The sequence below is a fragment of the Eurytemora carolleeae genome, unplaced genomic scaffold, assembly GCF_000591075.1.
Source record: "Eurytemora carolleeae unplaced genomic scaffold, Eaff_2.0 scaffold588, whole genome shotgun sequence".
Lineage (NCBI taxonomy): Eukaryota > Metazoa > Arthropoda > Copepoda > Calanoida > Temoridae > Eurytemora > Eurytemora carolleeae.
In genome coordinates, this window is record NW_019396804.1 from 88,569 (window position 1) to 97,998 (window position 9,430).

Here is a 9,430-nt window from a genome sequence, read left to right on the forward strand (position 1 = left end):
ATGATGATAATGATGATAATGAAAGAACAGCTCAAATAACAATCGTTAACAGTGATTAAACATTTTCGTACAGTGGTAAGCGATAATATCAATACAATGAAGATGACTTTTCATTTAATTTTTAAATGTTAACAACCTTTTTTTTCAAGTAATCAAAGAGAAGCTTTTTTAACTGTTAGAAATAATTATCAGGACGTTAGAAGTGGGAGCGGTTCAAGGTTTATTTGTTGTCCTCCTCCTCGTTGTCAGATTCCTCGTTGTTGATCTGGAAGTAACGGAGCTCGTAGGAGTCCTTGGTGGAGGCGACCACACGCAGCCAGTCCCTCAGGTTGTTCTTCTTCAAGTACTTCTTGGTCAAGTACTTCAGATACCTCTTGGAGAAGGGGACTTTATAAGTGAGATTGATCTTGGTCTTAGCTCTCTCCAGAACTAAATCAAAACCGAAGTTGCTGGTCTTACCACCGACCTTAATCCTCTCTTAAAGATACTTCTCGAAATCAGCACAGTTCATGATTCCATCCCCAACGGGGGGATTGCAGTCAATGACCAGCTTGATCTGGTTCTTCTTGCTAAGCTTCTTAATTCCTCCCTTCTTTCCCTTCAGGGACTGCTTTCCGGGCTTAGCCTTGGCCACCATTTTTCTTCTCTTGTAGAAGTGAATCAAGCAATATTAGCTTGGTCGTTTTAGCTTCTTTTGGCTTCTTTGTTGAACTGCTTGATTTATATAAAAATTGAAATAATTGCCTACCACTGTAGCATCTTCTGTTTGTTCCGTTTAAAGTTTCAAATTGTTAAAGAAGGAAAAAATGATTAGCCAATTAAAAAAAAGTTCAATTATTACAGTTTAACCCATAGTTTCGGACACATCGAAAGAATTTATAAAAATGTTGTCTTGACAGTTTTTTAATAAGGACAGTATTTTTCCTGCATGATTATTATATTTTTTTTTGTACAAATAAATAAATATTCATGAAATATGTGGAAAGAGTTTTAAAGAGCTCCGTATAATTATTCAATTAACAATTAAAATACCTACGGCAGTTCATTATCGGTAGGTTAAGAAAACGACATTTTATGAACACTTTCGATGTCTTAGAAGTTCTGGGGTAAACTGAAGCTAAACTTAGGGAACGAGTAAATGAATATATAGTACAAATAGACAAGTAGAGTAAATCCTTGTACCGGCTCGGATCATGCATGTACCTGGTATGTTACTGCAAGCAGTGTACTGCAGCCAAGCAGAAAATCAACAGCATCCTAATGTACATTGTACAGGGTAAAAATGTACAACCATATTGTTTAAACAAGAAAGATAAACTTTAGGGAAAATGAAATTCTCAAAAATTAACAACCATCCTAAGGATAATGGTTATGTGTTAAAGGGAACGTATGCGTAATTTCATGTGTCCCTTTCTGTAAAGATTGCAGTGCCTGATTTACAACGGTACCCTTAAGAGCTTCTAAGAGTACTGTTAAAAATTAAGCATTGCCATCTTTGCATGGAGGGTCACTTGAAATCATGCTTAGAGTCAGATTTTTATTATTTTGCACAAATTATCTAACATTTAAAAATACATTATTACAGTATTAAAAAAAACGTAATGCACAAATAATGCTTTAAATTGTGCACATAGAAATAATTATAAATGTCGTCTTTCCAATTATTATAAAACCAAATTTCTTTGCTAACTGACCTGATGCAGAATAGAATGGAATATTATAACTGACCTGATGAAGAATAGAATGGAATATTATAACTGACCTGATGCAGAATAGAATGGAATGGTTTTCCATTTACGTCAAGCAGTAGGTCCCCTTCCTTAACATAGTATTAGGAATTATCCTAAGGCATTCATTTAAATGAATGGATGACTGAAAGGATAAATGAAAGAATGAATGAAAGGCTGAATGAATGAATGCATTGAATGAATGATTTAAAGGGTGAATTCAAGCAAAAATTAAAGGAAGGATGAAAGGGTGAATGAATAAATAAATGAATTAATAAAAGGATGAATAGATGAATGGATGAATGAAAGGAAGGATGGATAAATGAATGAATGAATGAATGAATATACCTGTAATCCAAGAATCTGAGCTACTGAGTCCACATCTACTCCAGTAACATAAACTCCTAATCCAAACTCTCTTCCTCCCCTAGATATAGATAGAACCAGAGAGGCGTATACAGGGAGTGGGGGCTATGGTCCTGCACCACCACCACTTGTGCTAATTTATTAGTATCTAAGGGATGATGAAAGTATTGGTGGCTTCAAAATAAAGCAGTTATCAGTTTCAACTCAAATCATTTAGTAACTTTTTAAAGTTATTTTTAAGAAAAATACACTTTTTAAGTAATACAAAACATATAGGGTCATGTAAGAAATGTATTTATATTCATAACATGTTATGAGTCATCAAACATAAAACTCAAAGTTTAATGATTCTACAAATTATGAATGAAAACATCCTTTTTTCCAAGGTTGCAAACAATTTTGCAGACCACAAATTATTAAATAAAACTATTTTTTTTAAATTACATAACTTTCATGTCTAACTTTATCAATTTTAAGCGAACTATGATTTTAGGAATTTTGTCAAAAAATGTGCAAAAATGTAATTATTTTGCAAGAAGGAACTTCCTGATTTTGCACGTGAAAACAGATGATCGCTTGAAATCACATGTACAGTCCCTTTAATGTTCCCTCCAACATGTACAGTCCCTTTGATGTCCCCTCCAACATGTACAGTCCCTTTGATGTCCCCTCCTACATGTACAGTCCTTTTGATGCCCCCTCCAACATGTACAGTCCCTTTGATGCCCCTTCCAACATGTACAGTCCCTTTGATGTCCCCTCCAACATGTACAGTCCCTTTGATGCCCCCTCCAACATGTCCAGTCCCTTTGATGCCCCTTCCAACATGTACAGTCCCTTTGATGTCCCCTCCAACATGTAGAGTCCCTTTGATGCCCCCTCCAACATGTCCAGTCCCTTTGATGCCCCCTCCAGCATGTACAGTCCCTTTGATGTCCCCTCCAACATGTACAGTCCCTTTGATGCCCCCTCCAACATGTACAGTCCCTTTTATGGCCCCTCCAACATGTACAGTCCATTTGATGCCCACTCCAACAGGTACAGTCCCTTTGATGCCCCTCCAACATGTACAATCCCTTTGATGCTCCCTCCAACATGTACAGTCCCTTTGATGCCCCCTCCAACATGTACAGTCCCTTTATGCCCCCTCCAACATGTACAGTCCCTTTTATGGCCCCTCCAACATGTACAGTATCTTTGATGTCCCCTCCAACATGTACAGTCCCTTTGATGCCCCCTCCAACATGTACAGTCCCTTTGATGCCCCTTCCAACATGTACAGTCCCTTTGATATCCCCTCCAACATGTACAGTCCCTTTGATGCCCCTCCAACATGTACAGTCCCTTTGATGCCCCCTCCAACGCAAAACTCTTTTCACTCTATCCTCTTGATATAAATATTTTGCAGCATATTGCTGATTTATGGTCATAATATGAAATACCTCACTTCTTAATGGTTAAAAACTCACACATGGTTAAAACAAAATAAAATTAAAATCTCTGTACATAGTACATACATAGTACATACATAGTACACAATTCATACATGCATAGTTCATACATAGAACATACATAGTACATACATTGTACATACATAGTACATAAATAGTACATAAATAGTACATACATAGTACATACATAGTACATACATAGTACATACATAGTACATACATAGTACATACATAGTACATACATAGTACATACATAGTACATACATAGTACATAAATAGAACATACATAGAACATACATAGTACATACATAATACATAAATAATACATAGAACATACATAGTACATAAATAATACATAAATAGTACATACATAGTACATGCATAGTACATACATAGTACATACATAGTACATACATAGTACATACATTGTACATACATAGTACACACATAGTACATACATAGTACATACATAGTGCATACATATTACATACATAGTACATACATAGTTCATACATAGTACATACATAGTACATACATAGTACATACATAGTTCATACATAGTACATACATAGTACATACATAGTACATACATAGTTCATAAATAGAACATACATAGAACATACATAGTACATAAATAATACATAAATAGATAAATAGATAGATAGATAGAAAGTAGATTGATTGATTGATTGATTGATCGATACTTACATATCTAGTAGGATACTCTTCCAGGATAGGTTCAGCAATTCTTTTTCCTTCTCTACTCCTATTCATGTTCATGTTCATGTTCATGTTTATGCTCATGTTCATGTTCATGTTCATATTCATGTTCATGTTCATGTTAATGTTCATGTTCATGTTTTTGTTCATCTTTATGTATTTGATAAGATTTAACCTTTGAATAATTTTTTTGATAATATTTTTTTACTTAAATTTTTCAAAATTAATTTTTTATTACCTCCAAACCCACCTAGGAGACTCCATACCTACCATCCTCAGCTAGATAAAAATTATAAATATTACTGAAATTTTCTAAAAGTTGCACAAAGGAATCAAGCCTTTGCCGCAAACTCAAATTTTCCAATAACTAAATCTTTGCAACCTGATGGTGGAAACCTTTGATATTTCAAACTGAGATTATCTAATCTATTCGTATTCTTAGTTTGATATATCTTTAGTCTTGAAACTTGGGTTGCATAGATATATCGATTTAAAAATCAGAGTTTGAAACTAACTTTAAACTAACTTGAAATTAACTTCAAACTAACTTCAAACTGAATTCAAACTAACTTGAACTGACTTCAAACTGACTTCAAACTAACTTCAAACTAACCTCAAACTAACCTCAAACTAACCTCAAACTAACTTCAAACTAACTTGAATTAACTCCAACCTAACTTTAAACTAACCTTAAACTAATCTTAACTAACTTCAAACTAACTTCAAACTAACTTCAAACTAACTTCAAACTAACTGCAAGCTAACTTCAAACTAACTTCAAACTAACTTCAAACTAACTTCAAACTAACTTCAAACTAACTTCAAACTAACTTCAAACTAACTTCAAAATAACCTCAAACTAACTTCAAACTAATTTTAAACTAACTTCAAACTAACCTCAAACTAACTTCAATCTAACCTCAAACTAACTTAAAACTAACTTCAAACAAACTTCAAGCTATCCTCAAACTAACTTCAAATTAACCTCAAACTATCCTCAAACTAACCTCAAACTAACTACAAACTAACTTCAAACTAACTTCAAACTAACTTCAAACTAACCTCAAACTAACTTCAAATTAACCTCAAACTAACTTTAAGCCGACCTCAACCTAACCTCATACTAACTTCAAACTAATTTCAAATTAACTTCAAACTAACTGCAGACTAACTTCAAACTAACTTCAAACTAACCTCAAACTAACTTCAAACTAACTTCAAACTAATTTCAAACTAACTTCAAACTAACTTCAAACTAACTTCAAACTAATTTCAAATTAACTTCAAACTAACTTCAAACTAACTTCAAATCAACTTCAAACTAACTTCAAACTAACGTAGACGTGACGTAGACGTGATATAGATGTAGACGTTACATTTGACCCAACGGAGTGACAGTTTCTATTTCCAAATGTATCCGTTAAACTGTTCTCTGATCAAGGGTAAATCATATGTCATTCTTTTTCTAGCTTTCTTACGATTGTGGAATATCTGTATAAGGGACTGTATTCATTCAGCACAGGCAATAAAGGGAATCGAGATAATTTAAGACTTTTCAATGGAGGATTAAATCATATAATGTTTTTAGACCCCTCCAAGTTTTAACAGTTTTTGTTAGTTTATTTTAATACTGTATACAAAACAAAATAAAAACATACAAATTTGTTTTTAGTTGTTTGGTCTTCGAATAAAACGTTGATTGGATAAAAATCAATTATATTATTTATTAAGTTGTATTGATTTTTACAATAACTTTTGTATTTTTATTTTTTTATGATTTTGCAAAATATTAGTAAAATTTGTCATAATTCATATAAAAAATTATTGATCTAATTAAATTGAAAAACAATAATTACCTAATCATCAAATGAAGAGACATACTGCCAACTAAAGAAAAGGAAAACATTCTTCTGAAAAAGAAAAGATTATTATTGCGATTTGCAAAATCTTCCTGAGCTGAAAACTTTAGAATGTGATATCCTTAATCCCGATCTGTTAATTAATCGTGATATTAAGTTCATGAGGAGAACAAGCAATATTTAATCTGGAGATCAAGAAAAAGAGTGGATCAAGCATTAATCCCGATATCTTTAATCCTGACTTCTTGATCCGAATATCCACTGTGGAAACTTTTCATTTTTGTCCTAAGCCACTCTTTTTCTCTCTCCTTGGATATCCGTTAATTGTTTTCTCCAATGAGAATATTTCTGTTCTCTCATTGGTTGCCTGCTTTTCTCTGATTGGCTGCTACAGTTTCTCAGATGATTAAATACTAATTTGAATTTTATTGTTTTTCATACACTTTTAAGATAATCTTGCAAGATTATGTTAATCTTGAGATTATCAAAAAGAGAGGATCAAGCATTAATCCCGATATCCACCATTCTAAAGTTTTCAGCTCAGCTCTGTTTTTATAAACAAAATTAATCATGTCTGAAATCTTTAATTTCTAACGTCAATTTTATCTTTAAATTGTTGCTCAATAACTGCGTCATTTTCTCTTCCCTCTTCTAGCAACAATTTGAGCATTTGAATATTTGTTTTCAAGCTGACTGTTTTATTTCGTAATTGTAGAATTAAGATCGTTTTTAAACAAATCCCAACCCTACTCTCTAGCACTAGAATAATAAGTTATCCTATATTTTATTAATTCCCGAAAATATCTTAATCTCAAAAATTGGTATAATTAGAGGATCGACGATATTAAATGGAAAGCTTGGCTTTCAGAAAAATTACAGCTATTACTCTATATAAGGGAAAGTTCAGTTTTCTAAAGAAACACATAAAAATCAACCAAGTGCGGGTAAACGGTGGGAGTAACTTTGAGTAACCTGGGCAAAGCTGGGTTCCCAAGCTAGTATCTCTATATATAAAGTAGTAATCTCTCTTTGTTTGTTTGTATGTATGATCATAACTTATGAACCCCTTGACCAATTTGCCTCAAATTGCATGGGTTCACATTTTTTGGATAAGTTTAGTTGCCAGAAAAAGCTGGGTTTCCAAGCTATAACCCCCTTTAACTTTAATTAGTGGAGAATATTCAATAAATGGAGAACCCCCCCCCCTATAACTCTAATTAATGAAGAACACCCCTTTAGCTTTAATTAATGGAGAACCCCCATTAACTCTAATTAATGAAGAACCCCCCTTCAGCTTTAATTAATGGAGAACCCCCATTAACTCTAATTAATGAAGAACCCCCCTTCAGCTTTAATTAATGAAGAACCCCCATTAACTTTAATTAATGAAGAACCCCCCTTCAGCTTTAATTAATGGAGAATCCCCCTTCAGCTCTAATTAATGGAGAACCCCCTTTAATTCTAATTCATGAATAATCCCCTGTAACTCTAAATAATGAAGAACCCCCCTTCAGCTTTAATGAATGGAGAACCCCCCTTCAGCTTTAATTAATGGAGAACCCCCCTTCAGCTTTAATTAATGGAGAACCCCCCTTCAGCTCTAATAAATGGAGAACCCCCTTTAACTTTAATTAATGGAGAACCACCTTTAACTTTAATTAATGGAGAACCCCCTTTAACTTTAATTAATGAAGAACCCCCCTTCAGCTTTAATTAATGGAGAATACCCCTTCAGCTTTAATGAATGGAGAACCCCCCTTCAGCTTTAATTAATGGAGAACCCCCATTAACTCTAATTAATGAAGAACCCCCTTCAGCTTTAATTAATGGAGAACCCCCATTAACTCTAATCAATGGAGAATACCCCTTCAGCTTTAATTAATGAAGAACCCCCATTAACTCTAATTAATGAGGAACCCCCCTTTAGCTTTAATTAATGAAGAGCCCCCATTAACTTTAATTAATGGAGAACCCCCCTTCAGCTTTAATTAATGGAGAATCCCCCTTCAGCTCTAATTAATGGAGAACCCCCTTTAATTCTAATTCATGAAGAACCCCCTGTAACTCTAAATTATGAAGAACCCCCCTTCAGCTTTAATGAATGGAGAATACCCCTTCAGCTTTAATTAATGGAGAACCCCCCTTCAGCTTTAATTAATGGAGAACCCCCCTTCAGCTTTAATGAATGGAGAACCCCCTTTAACTTTAATTAATGGAGAACCCCCTTTAACTTTAATTAATGGAGAACCCTCTTTAACTCTAATTAATGGAGAACCCCCATTTACTCTTATTAATGGAGAACCCCCCTTCAGATATAATGAATGGAGAATACCCCTAGTTAATGTTCTGTAAACAAGAACTGTGTAAACATTGTTGAAAACCATAAACTGAGGAAACATAATATACTCTTGAAAATCTTTATTAAAAAATGATTGACATTTATTCTAGCGGGTTTTCTATGATATTAAAATTTCAGAGAAACATTAAACACCATTTTTTCGATCTTTTACACGACTTCACATTTTTCCAACCCATTTTTTTTATGCTAACTCTAATTTTAAATTAAATTAAGTTTAAGGTTTTCTATTTAAAGGTTAACCGCCTTGGGAAATTGAAAAATTCTGTCAACATTGTTGGTTAAGATTCAGTTGTTTTAAACCGCAAACTCTATTTTACATATATATACATTGCTTGTCTGTTTGTTTGTTTGTAACCTATATAAGCGTCAAAACGGTTGCACCGATCGGGCCCAAATTTTGTGTGGGACCTCACATGATCCCAGGGAAGGGTGAAGGTAGAACACCAAAATTGGAAAAAGAAATTTCCTGGAAAATAGTTGGACTATTTTGGAAATGCGCCAATTAAAAAAGAAAATCCGCCAAAATTTTAAAATTGATTTAAATGGCCGACTATATCTATATATATTAACTTAAACGACTTTAACCCAAATTCTAACACAGAGTATCCCTATAATTAGAAATGAGCACGTTCGTTTGCTCATCGTTTGTAAACGACCTATTTCCTTTATTTCAATCGTTTAAAAACAATTAGATTTTGTTCGTTCTCAAAAATGTCGTTAATTTTTTATCTGTTTCTTTCGTTTTCTCAGTAAAATCATAGTTTTTTCAAAAGTTTGTCTGAAAAAATCTTTTGTTCAGTAAAAATCTTTGTGAAAATCTGTTGAACATTTTTTTTTCTCATTGTTTTTAAAAAACGCTGGTTTTTTTATTTTCTCTGAGTCTGAACAATCGTTTGTCCATCGTTCGTTTTTTTCTCTAAACGACACCATCATTCACAAAAAATTTCG

General features: G+C 33.3%; 2 long non-coding RNA genes and 1 pseudogene across 2 annotated transcripts; all 3 read right to left on the minus strand.

Annotated features, from left to right (window-relative positions):
- Positions 1–205: 205 nt before the first annotated feature.
- On the minus strand, positions 206–637 carry LOC111708849 (60S ribosomal protein L22 pseudogene; annotated as a pseudogene).
- A 565-nt stretch (positions 638–1,202) lies between these two features.
- Positions 1,203–2,156, minus strand: LOC111708863 (uncharacterized). The gene is made up of 3 exons (XR_002766744.1): positions 2,076–2,156; positions 1,763–1,819; positions 1,203–1,257 (listed from the first exon to the last, which is right to left on the minus strand). It is a non-coding gene; the product is annotated as an uncharacterized LOC111708863 (long non-coding RNA).
- A 2,096-nt stretch (positions 2,157–4,252) lies between these two features.
- On the minus strand, positions 4,253–6,183 carry LOC111708845 (uncharacterized). Its single transcript, XR_002766740.1, has 3 exons — positions 6,121–6,183; positions 4,503–4,543; positions 4,253–4,310 (listed from the first exon to the last, which is right to left on the minus strand). It is a non-coding gene; the product is annotated as an uncharacterized LOC111708845 (long non-coding RNA).
- Positions 6,184–9,430: the final 3,247 nt, after the last annotated feature.